This window comes from Bos grunniens, chromosome 2, assembly GCF_055505025.1.
Source record: "Bos grunniens cultivar Pamir isolate PY7600 chromosome 2, Bosgru_T2T1.0, whole genome shotgun sequence".
Classification (NCBI taxonomy): domain Eukaryota; kingdom Metazoa; phylum Chordata; class Mammalia; order Artiodactyla; family Bovidae; genus Bos; species Bos grunniens.
Window position 1 is genome coordinate 5,359,848 of NC_141166.1, and position 14,370 is coordinate 5,374,217.

The following is a 14,370-nucleotide window of genomic DNA, read 5'->3' on the forward strand; positions in this document are numbered from 1 at the left end:
GGTTATGACCAACCTAGACAGCATATTCAAAAGCAGAGACAATACTTTGCCAACAAAGGTCTGTCTAGTCAAGGCTATGGTTTTTCCTGTGGTCATGTATGGATGTGAGAGTTGGACTGTGAAGAAGGCTGAGCGCCGAAGAATTGATGCTTTTGAACTGTAGTGTTAGAGAAGACTCTTGAGAGTCCCTTGGACTGCAAGGAGATCCAACCAGTCCATCCTAAAGGAGATCAGTCCTGGGATTTCTTTGGAAGGAATGATGCTAAAGCTGAAACTCCAGTACTTTAGCCACCTGATGCGAAGAGCTGACTCACTGGAAAAGATCCTGATGCTGGGAGGGATTGGGGGCAGAAGGAGAAGGGGACAACAGAGGATGAGATGGCTGGATGGCATCACCGACTAGATGGATGTGAGTTTGGGTGAACTTCGGCAGTAGGTGATGGACAGGGAGGCCTGGCATGCTGCAGTTCATGGGGTCACAAGGAGTCAGACATGACTGAGCGACTGAACTGAACTGAACTGAACAGTGGTATACTGAAGTGTAAACTTCTGGCTGTTGAGGTAATAAATACAGTTGTTGAGATGTACCACTTATGAAAACACGAGAAATGTTATCTCCTTCTACTCAAAAAGTTAGGTGAGGACTCTCCCCTCTCATAGCTAGTATGCTGCTAAGTCACTTCAGTCGTGTCCGACTCAGTGTGACCCCACAGACGAAAGCCCACCAGGCTCTGCCATCCCCGGGATTCTCCAGGCAAGAACACTGGAGTGGGTTGCCATTTCCTTCTCCAATGCATGAAAGGGAAAAGTGAAAGTGAAGTTGCTCAGTCGTGTCCGACTCTTCGCGACCCCACGGACCGCAGCCTTCCAGGCTCCTCCATCCATGGGATTTTCCAGGCAAGAGTACTGGAGTGGGGTGCCATTGCCCTCTCCGAAACACAGTATACTACAGGAAAAAAAGAACAACCAAGATTTTTTCACTGAAGATGCTGAAAATGTGCATGCTGGACATATTTCATCTTATTCAAACTTCTGACTAATATTTTCCACACTAGAGCCAGTTGTCAACACTGCAAAACAAGTACGTGAATTAACATTCAGGCTCGAGTTCTTTCATTCTGTAATACTCCCTTACTGTCCACACAAAGCTGGTGTTCTATACATACTGAGACTCTACCATTCCTCTCAAAATGGGTATTAATAAAACAAAGAATTTATTTTCCTTTACCTTGGAATTACTCTTTGAAACAGACAAAAAATAATCAAGTACTTCCCATATCTAAATAATATGTATGCCAAGAGCTGATGCATACTCTGTACACAAGCAGCTCTACCTGAATGCAAAGCAGAACACGGGACGACTGCCACACATGGATATATGCTGCTGTGCCATTCAGTTCAGTTCAGTCGCTCAGTCGTGTCCGACTCTGCGACCCCATGAATCGCAGCACGCCAGGCCTCCCTGTCCATCACCAACTCCCAGAGTTCACTCAGACTCACGTCCATTGTGTCAGTGATACCATCCGGCCATCTCATCCTCTGTCGTCCCCTTCTCCTCCTGCCCCCAATCCCTCCCAGCATCAGAGTCTTTTCAATGAGTCAACTCTTCACATGAGGTGGCCAAAGGACTGGAGTTTCAGCTTTAGCATCATTCCTTCCAAAGAAATCCCAGGGCTGATCTCCTTCAGAATGGACTGGTTGGATCTCCTTGCAGTCCAAGGGACTCTCAAGAGTCTTCTCCAACACCACAGTTCAAAAGCATCAACTCTTCGGCGCTCAGCCTTCTTCACAGTCCAACTCTCACATCCATACATGACCACTGGAAAAACCACAGCCTTGACTAGACGGACATTTGTTGGCAAAGTGATGTCTCTGCTTTTGAATATGCTATCTAGGTTGGTCATAACCTTCCTTCCAAGGAGTAAGCGTCTTTTAATTTCATGGCTGCAGTCATCATCTGCAGTGACTTTGGAGCCCAGAAAAATAAAGCCTGACACTGTTTCTACTGTTTCCCCATCTATTTCCCATGAAATGATGGGACCGGATGCCATGATCTTCATTTTCTGAATGTTGAGCTTTAAGCCAACTTTTTCACTCTCCACTTTCACTTTCATCAAGAGGCTTTTTAGTTCCTCTTCACTTTCTGCCATAAGGGTGGTGTCTTCTGCATATCTGAGGTTATTGATATTTCTCCCGGCAATCTTGATTCCAGCTTGTGTTTCTTCCAGTCCAGCGTTTCTCATAATGTACTCTGCATATACGTTAAATAAGCACGGTGACAATATACAGCCTTGACGTACTCCTTTTCCTATTTGGAACCAGTCTGTTGTTACATGTCCAGTTCTAACTGTTGCTTCCTGACCTGCATACAGATTTCTCAAGAGGCAGGTCAGGTGGTCTGGTATTCCCATCTCTTTCAGAATTTCCCACAGTTTATTGTGATCCACACAGTCAAAGGCTTTGGCACAGTCAATAAAGCAGAAACGGATGTTTTTCTGGAACTCTCTTTCTTTTTCCATGATCCAGCGGATGTTGGCAATTTGATCTCTGGTTCCTCTGCCTTTTCTAAAACCAGCTTGAACATCTGGAACTTCACGGTTCACGTACTGCTGAAGCCTGGCTTGGAGAATTTTGAGCATTACTTTACTAGCAAGTGAGATGAGTGCAATTGTGCGGTAGTTTGAGCATTCTTTGGCATTGCCTTCCTTTGGGATTGGAATGAAAACTGAGCTTTTCCAGTCCTGTGGCCACTGCTGAGTTTTCCAAATTTGCTGGCATATTGAGTGCAGCACTTTCACAGCATCATCTTTCAGGATTTGAAACAGCTCCACTGGAGTTCCATCACCTCCACTAGCTTTGTTCGTAGTGATGCTTTCTAAGGCCCACTTGACTTCACATTCCAGGATGTCTGGCTCTAGGTCAGTGATCACACCATCGTGATTATCTGGGTCGTGAAGATCTTTTTTGTACACGTCTTCTGTGTATTCTTGCCACCTCTTCTTGATATCTTCTGCTTCTGTTAGTCCCTACCATTTCTGTCCTTTATCGAGCCCATCTTTGCATGAAATGTTCCCTTGGTATCTCTAATTTTCTTGAAGAGATCTCTAGTCTTTCCCATTCTGTTGTTTTCCTCTATTTCTTTGCACTGATCGCTGAAGAAGGCTTTCTTATCTCTTCTTGCTATTCTTTGGAACTCTGCATTCAGATGTTTATATCTTTCCTTTTCTCCTTTGTTTTTCCGCTTCTCTTCTTTTCACAGCCATTTGTAAGGCCTCCCCAGACAGCTGTTTTGCTTTTACTTTAATAGGTGCATTGATGAAGAAATTCTGCCAACAGATTACTCAGCTTTCTCACAGAAAATCTTTCCATTCTTTGTGACTGATTTTAGAAATTTCATAGGAATGATGTGACTTGTACCTGTTGCTGAGGCAGGGGGGATAACTATGAGAGATGCCTCTATGCTTTTCTTCTGCATTTCATGACATAACTAACCAAGTTCACTGATTAAATTATTCTGGAGGAACTTGTTTAACATACTATTAACATACTATTTAACATACTATTTCATACTTTGTTGAAAAATATTGCTAAAGCTTGAATGGGAACAGTCTTTGCCCATGATTTATAGCATCAAATGCATAGGAGACAAGGGACAGTCACCACAGATTTTACTTACACTTTTCCGTTTCAAATAGCTTCAAAGTTATTACAAAGATTTACTTCTCCAAGGATGCGTACATGAACACTTTATATTTAAACGGCAATCCAGTTCATTGTAGTTTACAAGAGGTACAGACATAGTCTCATTTTCATTACTCTTTTCAAGTTTCAATGAAAGCTCCTAAGTTAATCATTTTTATTAACTGGACGTACTAACAAAAAACAGGAAAAAGTGGTAACTGACAATCTGTTAAGGAAATGCCAGTGAAGGAAGATAAGCCAATCAAAACACACTTTGTACTGCACATATAACCTTTAAGAATAATAACTATTTAAAAAACAGTGACTGGGACAATTAAAGATAGAGATTTGAGAATGAATTCCATGTAACACAGAACACACTAACAGCATCTTAGGTCCAGATGCTGGCAGTTTTCAAAATAAGGGTATGTGAAAAAAATTCGGAAGAAGTTTCAATTTTCAAAATATGAAAGAAGGAAATTAAGCAAACAATTACAGAATTTAGAGAGCTGTTAATATGCTTCACACACAATTCGAAGCACTTCGCATACTACATGGAGACGAAAGGTTAGCATTCCTGCTTTAAAACGCTCACTTCCCCTTACATAAATAATAACATAAACACGAAATTCACACTGCATGTGTGCAGACGCACACAAATCTAGTTTAAGAATTAAGCAGCCGTAGCCTTTCAAACGTCTATCAGATGATACTCACCCCATTTAAAATAAGCTTGCACATTTATTCCACAATTCCATCTCAAAAAATTTACCCTAAGGATAAATTCATGATGGGAAAGAATAAAGAAGAACTGCATATTCCATTTACAAAAGAGAGGTTAAAGTACACTATATTCAATCAAAGAGAGAATGTAGTGTAATTTTTGAGGTAAGAAAAAAATGAGGAAAATCTATATAAACTATCATGGAAAGACATCTATAATATTAGTGACATAAGCAAATCACAGAATTAGTCAGAATAAAAACCCTATCTGTATAGTATTTTTTGATATATACAAACAGGATACTTAAAAAGATGTCTTGGGAAGATATATAGCACACTTAAAATTGCAATTTCACAGAAATGTAACTGAAAGGGGGATACAGGATACAAATTGTAGGTTTTATTTTATATACTATGTATTAAAAGCACAGCTGATTTTATTGTGCTTCACATTATTTCACTTCACAGATATTGTGATTTTTACAAATTAAAGGTTTGCAGGAACCCAACATTAAGCTTGTCAATCTTTTTTTTTATTTCAAGCTGACTTACAACGTTGTATTAGTTTTCAGGTGATTCAGTTATATATATCTACACGTAATTATTTTTCTGATTTCGTTTTATTACAGGTTATTACAAGATACTGAATATGGCTCCCTGCACCACACACACATGATTATCAACTCTATTTTCCCAGTATCACTTGCTCATTTCATGAGTGTGTGTCACATTTCGGTAATTAGTTCTCAGGGTATTTTAAACTTTTTCATTACTATTATTGTGTTTGCTACGGTGCCTTGTGATCAGTGATCTTTGATGTCGCTACTGCAACTGTTGTGGGGCAGCATGGACTGTGCCCACGTAAGTCACCAAACTTAATCCCCATGTGCTGAGTGTATTCCGACAGCTCCACCGACAAGCTGCTCCCCTTTTCTCTTCCTCTCCTTGGGCCTCCCTATCGAGACACAACAGTACTGAAATCAGGCTAATGAGTAACCCTGCAATGGCCTCCAAGTAAGTCAATTGAAAGGAAGAGTCCCATTTTCTCATTTTAAGTCAAAAACTAGAAATGATGAAGCTTAATGAGGAAAGCATGTCAAAAGCCAAGATTAAGATGAAAGCCTGGACTCTTGCACCAGTCAGGCTGTAAATGCAAAAGAAAAGTTGGTTCTTGAATGAAATTAAATCTACTATTTCATTAGATACACGAATGTAATCTAATACACGAATGTAAGAAAACAAAACAGCGTTCTTGCTGATGTCGAGAAAATTTTAGTGGTCTGGAAATAAGACTGGTCACAACATTCCTTTAAGCCAAAACCTAACCCAGAGCAAGGTCCAAAGTTTCTTAGGTTCTGTGAAGACTGAGAGAGGTGAAGAATTTGGAGGAGGAAGGTATGAAGCTAGCAGAGGGGGCTGGTTCATGAGGTTTTAGAAAAGAAGCTGTCTCCATAACATACAAATACAAGGGGAAGCCACACGTGCTGAAGAGGAAGCTATAGCAACTTACCTATAATATCTAGCTAAGGTCAGGAATGAAGGTGGATACAATAAATGTAGATTTTCAGTGTCGATGAAAATAGTCTCCAGTGGAAGAAGGTGCCATCTAGGAGGTACACAACTAGAGAGGAGGACATTCAATACCTGGCTCCAAAGGACGGCCTGACTCTCTTGTCAGGGGTTAGTGTGTCTGAAGTCCCTGCTTGTTTCACCACTCCGAAAATTCCAGGGCCTTAAGAATTCTGCTACATATACTCCACTTGTGCTCCATACATGCAACAACAAAGCCTGGATAGCACATCTCTGTACAATATCGTTTACTGAATATTCTAAGCCACTCTTGAGATCTAATGCTCAGAAAAAAGATGCCTTTCAAAATATTATGGCATGTTGACAATGCACCTGGTTATCCAAGAGCTCTGATGGAGATAAACAAGATTTATGATGTTTTCATGCTTACTAACGTAACATCCATTCTGCAGCCCATGACTCACAGGGTAATTTTGACTTTCAAGTCTTATTACTTAACAAATACATTTCTTAAGAATCTTTAGCTGCCACAGACAGTGATTCCTCTGCTGGATCTGGGCAAAGTAAACTGAAAACCTTCTGGAAAGGACTCTTTATCCTGGGTGCCATGAAGAATCTTCATGAATGATGGGAAGAGGTCAACATATTAACAACAGTAACAATAACAGGAGTTTGGAAGAAGTTGATTCCAACCTTCATGGATGATCTTGAGGGGTTCTAGAGTTCAACAGAGGAGTCACTGCCGATGTGAAAGAAAACTGTAAGAGAATTGGAATTAAAGTGGAGCCTGGAGATCTGATGGAATTGCTGTAATCTTGTGATGAAACTCTGACAGATGAGGAACTGCTTCCTATGGCTGAGCAAAGAAAGGGTTTCTTGAGATAGACTCTAGTCCTGGTAAAGATCAGGGAAGATTGCTGAAATGACAATTAAAGGATTTAGAATACTGCAAAAAGTTAGATGATGAATTGGGAGCACAGTTTGAAAGGAAAATGCTCTACTGTGGGTAAAATGCTATCCAACAGCATGGCATGCTACAGAGAAGCTCTTCATGAAAAGGAGTTGACTGAGCGGCAAACATCAATGTTGTCTTATTTTGAAAAACTGCCATAGCCACCTCTACTTTCAGCAACCACCACTGTGATCAGTCAGCAGCCATCACCCTTGAGGCAAGATCCTCCATCAACAAACAGATTATGACTTTGTGATGGCTCAGATAAAGCTTTCAATAAAGTACAGCTGACTGTTGAAAAAACGGTCTGTGTGGGTCCAATTACACGTGTGTATTTTTCATTAAATACTACAGTGCCTCACGTATAGTCAAATCATTATGCTGTACACAGTAGTGATACAATGCTGTCTGTCAATCTTAATAAAACTGGGGCAAGTAAGTAAATACCACAGGACTACACAATCGGGTTGGCTGAATCCGAAGAGGCCGAACAAAGGATACAAGTGCCCGTTATGGGACTTGAGCATCTGTGGATTTCAGAATCTGCAGTGGGTCCTGATCTCCAAAGCTGTTTTGGGGTCAACTATATTTTTAAATTAAAGTATGTACATTGATTTTTTTTTTTTTAGACATAATGTTATTATTACACACTATGGACTAGTCATGTATGGATGTAAGAGCTGGACTATGAAGAAAGCTGAGCACTGAAGAATTGATGCTTTTGAACTGTGGTGTTGGAGGAGACTCTTTGAGAGTCCCTTGGACTGTAGGGAGATCCAACCAGTCAATCCTAAAGGAGATCAGTCCTGAATATTCATTGGAAGGACTGATGCTGAAGCTGAAACTCCAATACTTTGGCCACCCGATGCAAAGAACTGACTCATTTGAAAAGACCCCGATGCTGGGAAAGACTGAAGGCAGGAGGCATCACCGACTCAATGGACAAGGGTTTGGGTAAACTCCAGGAGTTGGTGATGGACAGGCCGCTGGCGTGCTGTGGTCCATGGGGTCACAAAGAGTTGGACATGACTGAGTGACTGAACTGAACGGAATGGACTACAATACAGAGTTAGCATACCTTTTATATGGACTGGGAAGCCAAAAAATGTGTGTGGCCTGCATCACTGCAATATTTGCTTTATTGTAGCATTCTGGAATCAAATTCACAAAATTTCTATGGCATGCCTGTATGTACTTTTCTTTTTCATGAATCAAAAGAATTGGCTACTTTTATAATAAAATCCCACTGAAGGTAACCTCTGTTTTTCAGTTTCCCTTTGTGTGATGGGAACAGTATAAGCCAACTTGAAAATTCAATACAATGTCTATATTTTGTGCACTTCTTCAAATATTTTTGGAAAACAACTGAAATATCTTCTCAGAAATCATAAGGAAAACTAAATCAAAAAGATTTATGGAAATTTAATACAAAGAAAAGACTATGCTATGCCTAAATGTGGCCAATAATATGGCTTCTAGTTTTATAAGCTTCAAGAAATCCACATTTAATCGACAGAGAGATATGCTCTACAAAGTATTTTATTTACTCAGTCATAGAGTATATTCCTTTGTAGTCATTAAAAATGATACAGAGGGGCATTTGATGATATGGAAAGAATGATATTTACAGAGAATGTTCAAATATGCACACACATAGACAGAATGTCCTGGTGGTATTTCAATGCACTAGAAAAATATCAAAATTACTTTATACATTGTGTTGGGATAACTGGATAATCATCTGAGGGAAAGGTAGATATATACCCTCAACTCATGATACTAAAAAAATTTCAGACTGATTAAAAATGTTAGAATGTATACTACGACACTCTAATGGTACTAGAGGCAAATCTGTTTCCATCATCTTAGGGATACTACTCTTAAAGTCTGAAAAAAAGACTACCTGCTGCTGCTGCTGCTAAGTCACTTCAGTCATTGTTATAAAAAGTTCTCAATTTTGTTTTAACAAATTGATTTAACTATGTGTACACATATATACACATACATACATTAATTGGCTTTCCTGGTGGCTCAGACAGTCAAGAATATGCCAGCAATGCAAGAGACCTGGTTTAGATCCCTGGGTGAGGAAGTTCCCCTGGAGAAGGGGATGGCTACCCACTCCACTATTCTTGCCTAGAGAATTCCATGGACAGAGGAACCTGGCAGTTTATAGACCACTGGGTCGCAAAGAGTTAGACATGGCTGAGTGAATAAAACTATATGCATAAATATATGCAATAGATGTGTTTCTTCATTTTTATTAATTTGCTTTTATAGGATATAAATAGTGAGAAACTCTTCTATCAAATAAACGTGACATCTAAATCTGGCCAGAGAAGTAAAGATAATACCTTAAGGACTAGACCAGCACTTTGACCATGTTGGTACCCACAATGCTTCCAAGCACCTTCAACATCCAATGAATTGTCTTCCTGAGAGCTACACAACCAGTGCAAACAGAAATTTCTGTGATGAACTGAAACTCTATAACCACTGGTTTACTTAAATTTTATTTATACACATTTTAATCACTTAGAATTTCACCAGTTTTACATGCACCCAGTTTTTGTGTATATTTAGTTCTCAGCAATTTTATCACATTTATAGTTTCTGTAATCCCTGCTATAGTTACCATACAGAAAAGATTCTTCACAAAGATCCTCTGCATTACCCTATAGTAGCCACAGGAACCTTCTTTCTTTCCCTCCTTCAACTCTCATGCACATAACCCTTAGCAACCACTAACCTATTCTCTATGTCTATAACTTGGTCATATGGAGATGTCATAAAAATGTAAGGAATTTTAGAACATGTCTTTTTAATATACTGTGTGACCAATGAGAGAAAACAAAACACTTTCACAGTATATTGGGGTTAGATGGTTGTATCAAGAAAAAGCATTTATAAGACTGTTTAAGTTACAAGTTGAATTAGGTGCTTTTTCAAAGTAGTGCCATTTTTCACTTGAAAGAATAAATAACAGACGAACTACGCTTGCCTAGACTTTGATACATGACAGACATTTTATTGAAAAAGAACAAAGTGAGCTTGTCACAAAGAAAATTCAAAGTACTTGTTACCAATGATAAAATTCAACCTTTCAAATGAAAATTCAAATTTTAGAAAATGTGTAATTGTCAGCACATTCCCAACATGTAGGCTTTCCAGATGAGAATGTGTTTTTTTTTTTAATACTGTATAATAAACAGTATGTGAAATATCTACATAACTCAGTCAAGCAATATTTTTCAAATGACCCATACACGATCATATACAAAACACACAAACTAATCAATTCAAGTGCAAGATGGACTAACAGATTTTAACGTAACAGAGCACTAGAAGCTCACTAATATAATTCAGATTCCGTACCGCAACTGACATTCAGGAAACTGCCACTTCCAGTTTCTGAGAAAGCTGTATAACGTGCGCCTGCCTCCCTTTCCCAATCACAAGTCCATGAAGACCCTTTTCCTCACAGACTCAACTGCAATAACACGGTGGGTAACGGACTGAGGGCAGACGCAGACACGATTCCAGTAACTTCTACTAAGCCAGACACTTAAAAATCTGCAAAGCTTTGAATAACACAATTCTGCTCAGCAAGTCTTTTGTTTTGGAAAACGTTTTTTCATAAAAATACAGTATTCATGTTCACAAACTAGGTTTGTTTATTTGAAAATTCCTCACTTTCAATTTTTAATATAATATTAACAACTATAAGCCAAAAATACTGAGAAACCCCAAACTTTTATGTAAGCGTATACAGAAGTCTCGCACCAGCAAGTCTGAGAACACTGACTCAGACAAATGCTAGAACAGAAAGGGGTCTTCCTTTACTTCTTGCAAATAAAATGTTAAACATGCACACCGCTTGCCTATCCTGAAGTTTCTTCCTCAGAGCTAAACTTTTCCACATTAATGTGGTTTACTGTGAACCTAAAATAATTTCCATCCATACTGCTTCCAGGAACGTTCAAAAACTGTCTTCCTGAGCTCCACATAACCACATTCAAAAGAACATGAAATATAGTGGTGTTTTTCTCTGTTTCTCCCTGCCTCAACCCTTACCTGGTCTGGTACAATCTGGAGGAAGACATCCAATTCCCAGCCCTTCCTTTAAGACAGAAAGAAAAGGGCTTAACTGGCTTGCACCATTCTGGCTTGCCTGGAGTCGGCCTGAGTGGGCTGGCTTCTGTCTCCTGACTCAGAGCCCTGACAGGGACAGTGGCATAGCATGGGTCTAAGTCTGGGCTGCTGAAAGGATTGGCACCTGCTGACATGCATGACGGGTGAAGGACACTCAGACCTGCAGGCACCTGGGCAAGAGGTGATAGGCAGAAGGACACAACAGAAACGGAACACGTACGGCCCTCAGAAGAAGGCAGGGTCAGACTGGCCAACCACAACATCAGAAGGAGCTATGTATCCTGTAGGACTGGGGGGAGCCAAACACACAAGCCCAGGGAAGACGTGTGCACAGAAAATGCTGAGGAGACCTTAAGCCTTTACCGGGCTGACAGCTGATGGTCTTCCCCCGCAAGAAGCCAGTTTTCAAATTTACTGGAAGCTATGGCTGTTTTTTCAAATGCTCAGTTATCAACAGAAGATTACAAGGCATATAAATAAATAGGGAAACATGGCACATTCAAAGGAACACAAGAAATCTCTAGAAACTGACCTTAAAGAGAGACAGACTTTGGAATTACTTGACAAAGACGTTAAAACAACTGTCTTGAATATGCTCAGTTAACTACACGAAAACACAGAAACCTAAAGGAAATTAGGAAAACAATATACAAACAGAATGAGAATATTAACAAAGAAATAAAAACTGTAAAAATAAGTTTACAATCTCTGGAATAGAAAAATACAACTGGCTTTTTAAAATTCACTTGAAAAGTTCAATAGCAGATTTAAAGAGGCAGAAGAAAGAATTGGTGACCTTGAAGAGAAAAGCTTTGAAATTATATCAAGACTGAGAAGAAAAATTTTAAATATAATGAAAAAAAGTAAATAGACTCTAAGGAACTTATAATAAGAGACCCAATCAAAAAACTAATAAATGCATTACAGGAGAAGGCAGTAGGGGTAGAGGGTTTACCTGAAAAACTCACGGCTGAAAATGTCCCAAATCTGAGGAAAGACAAGGACATACAAATAAAAGAGACTCAATGAACTCTAAGTGAAATATATTATAATCAAACTCTTAGGGGGAAAGAATGAGAATTCTATATTGCACAAAACTGTCCTCCAAACATGAGGGAGAAATTTCGAGATAAAACCTGAGGGCGTTCGCTCTCACAAGACTTGCCCTACAAGAAATGTTAAAGAGAGTCTTTATACTGGAAACAAAGGTACACAAAAAAATAATCAGAAGCCATATAAAACTAAGAAATTCTCCAGTAAAGGGAAATACATGGGCATATTAAAAAAACCCTTTATTATTTTCATTTTGACTCATAACTCCACTTATTATTACTTTATAGGACTTAAAAACATAAAAGCAATTATAAAGATATGCTAATGGATACATAACATATAATGATGCAATCTGTGACACCAATATTATAAAGTGGGAGGAGGCATAGGTGTATAGAACTATTTGCAAGTAATTGAAGTTAAGTTGTTACTAGCTTAAAATAGAATGTTACAACTGTAGGATGATACACGTACTCCCCATGGTAGCCAAAAAGAAAATATTTGTAGAATACATACGAAAGGAAATGAGAAGGGAATTAAAACATATCACTACATAAATGCAACTAAATGAAAAGCAAGGTAATAAAGGAATAAATTACTTACCACCACCACCAACAAAAAAGAGCTCTAAGTCATGTGGGAAAAAAACAAAATGGCACCGTGAGTCCTTCTCCATCAGTAATTAAACACAAGTAGATTAAACGCCTGGGTTTGATCCCTGGGTTGGGAAGATCCCCTGGAGGAGGGCATGGCAACCGACTCCAGTACTCTCACCTCAAGAATCCCCATGGACAGAGGGCTACACTCCACGGGGTCACAAAGAGTAGGACATGACTGAGCGACTAAGCACAGCACAGATTAAATTCATGTAACTGAAAGAAAGGTTGGCAGAATGGATTTCTAAAAAACAAGATTCAATGACATACTGTCTACAAAAGATTCACTTTAGACCTTAAAACCCACAGATTGAAAATGAAAGAAGGAAAAAGATATTCCATGCAGTAACCAAAAGGGGGCAGGGATAGCCATACTAATATCAGCCAAAACACACATTAAGTAAAACACTGTCACAAGAGACAAAGGCCATTATATAAAGAGAAAATGTCAATTAACCAAGATATAACACCTATAAACATATACTCATCAAGTATCAGAAATTCTAAATTTACGAAGCACCTCCTGACAGAATTAAAGGGAAAAAATAGTTCTACAATAAAAATAGAAGACTTCAAAGCCTCCTTTTCAATAATGGATAAAAGAACCGGGGCGGGGGGGGGGGGATCAATAAATAGAACCAACCTGGGACTTGCTTGGTGGTCCAATGGTTCCAAGTCTACCTGCAATTGCAGGGACCTGGGTTCGACCCCTAGTCCAAGAATATCCCGGACGTCACGAAGCACCCGAGCCCGCGTGCGGCAACTACTGAAGCCGGTGAGCCGAAGCCAGGCTCCTCAACGAGAGAAGCCACTGCAGTGAGGAAGCTTTACGCCAGGACGAAGAACAGCCGCCACTCACCGCGGCGGGAGAAGACCTGGCACACAACAGCAAAGACCAAGCACACACAAACACACCTAAATTAACTAAGAAAAACAGAGGACTTAACAATAAAATAGACCAACTGAATCCAAAAGACATGAAAACACTGCTGTGATACAACACAGCAGAAGACAGATTTTTCGTAAGTGCACATGGAATATTCTCCATAACACAACGTACATTTGATCACAAGATAATTTTCAATGGATGTTTTAATCTACATTTTCTCACCACAATGTAATGAAAGTAGAAATCAACAGCAGATAGAAAATAACAAAGATATGAAAATTAAACAGTGCAATCTTCAATAACCAGTGAGTCAAAGAAGAACTCACAAAGGAAATTAGAAAATATCTTGAGACAAAAGAAAATGAAAAGACAACAAACCTAAATTTATGGGGTGCACCAAAACTGGACTAAAAGGGAAATTTAATGGCTTCTGGTTCAAGATGGTGGAATAGAAGAAAACATGCTCTTCTCCTCCTGCGAGAACACCAAAATTGCAACGAGCTGTTGAATAACCATCAATAAGAAGGTGCTGGAACCTAACAAAAAGGATACCCCACGTCCAAGACAAGAAGCTGCAGTGAGATGGCCAGGAAGGGTGTAATCACAATAAAACCAAATTCCATACCACTTGGGGAGCGACCCACAAACTGGAGAACAACAATACCAAAGAAGTTCTCCACTGTTATGAAGGTTCTGAGCCCCATGTGAGGCTTCCTAGCCTGGGGATCTGACAA

At 39.4% G+C, this 14,370-nt stretch overlaps 1 protein-coding gene across 50 annotated transcripts in view; it reads right to left on the bottom strand.

The window, feature by feature from the left end:
• Positions 1–14,370, bottom strand: part of EIF4G3 (eukaryotic translation initiation factor 4 gamma 3) — a 354,136-nt gene that overhangs the window by 182,612 nt on the left and 157,154 nt on the right. For 2 of the 50 annotated variants that reach the window (XM_086326874.1, XM_086326842.1), the window contains exon 3: positions 11,994–12,025. The exons of 45 other annotated variants lie outside the window; for them this stretch is intronic. The gene's annotated coding sequence lies outside the window, so the exon portion shown is untranslated. Of the gene's footprint in view, positions 1–11,570; positions 11,642–11,993; positions 12,027–12,694; positions 12,719–14,370 lie in introns of those variants that run through there. 3 more of the 50 variants (XM_086326853.1, XM_086326929.1, XM_086326904.1) reach the window with 3 other exon arrangements.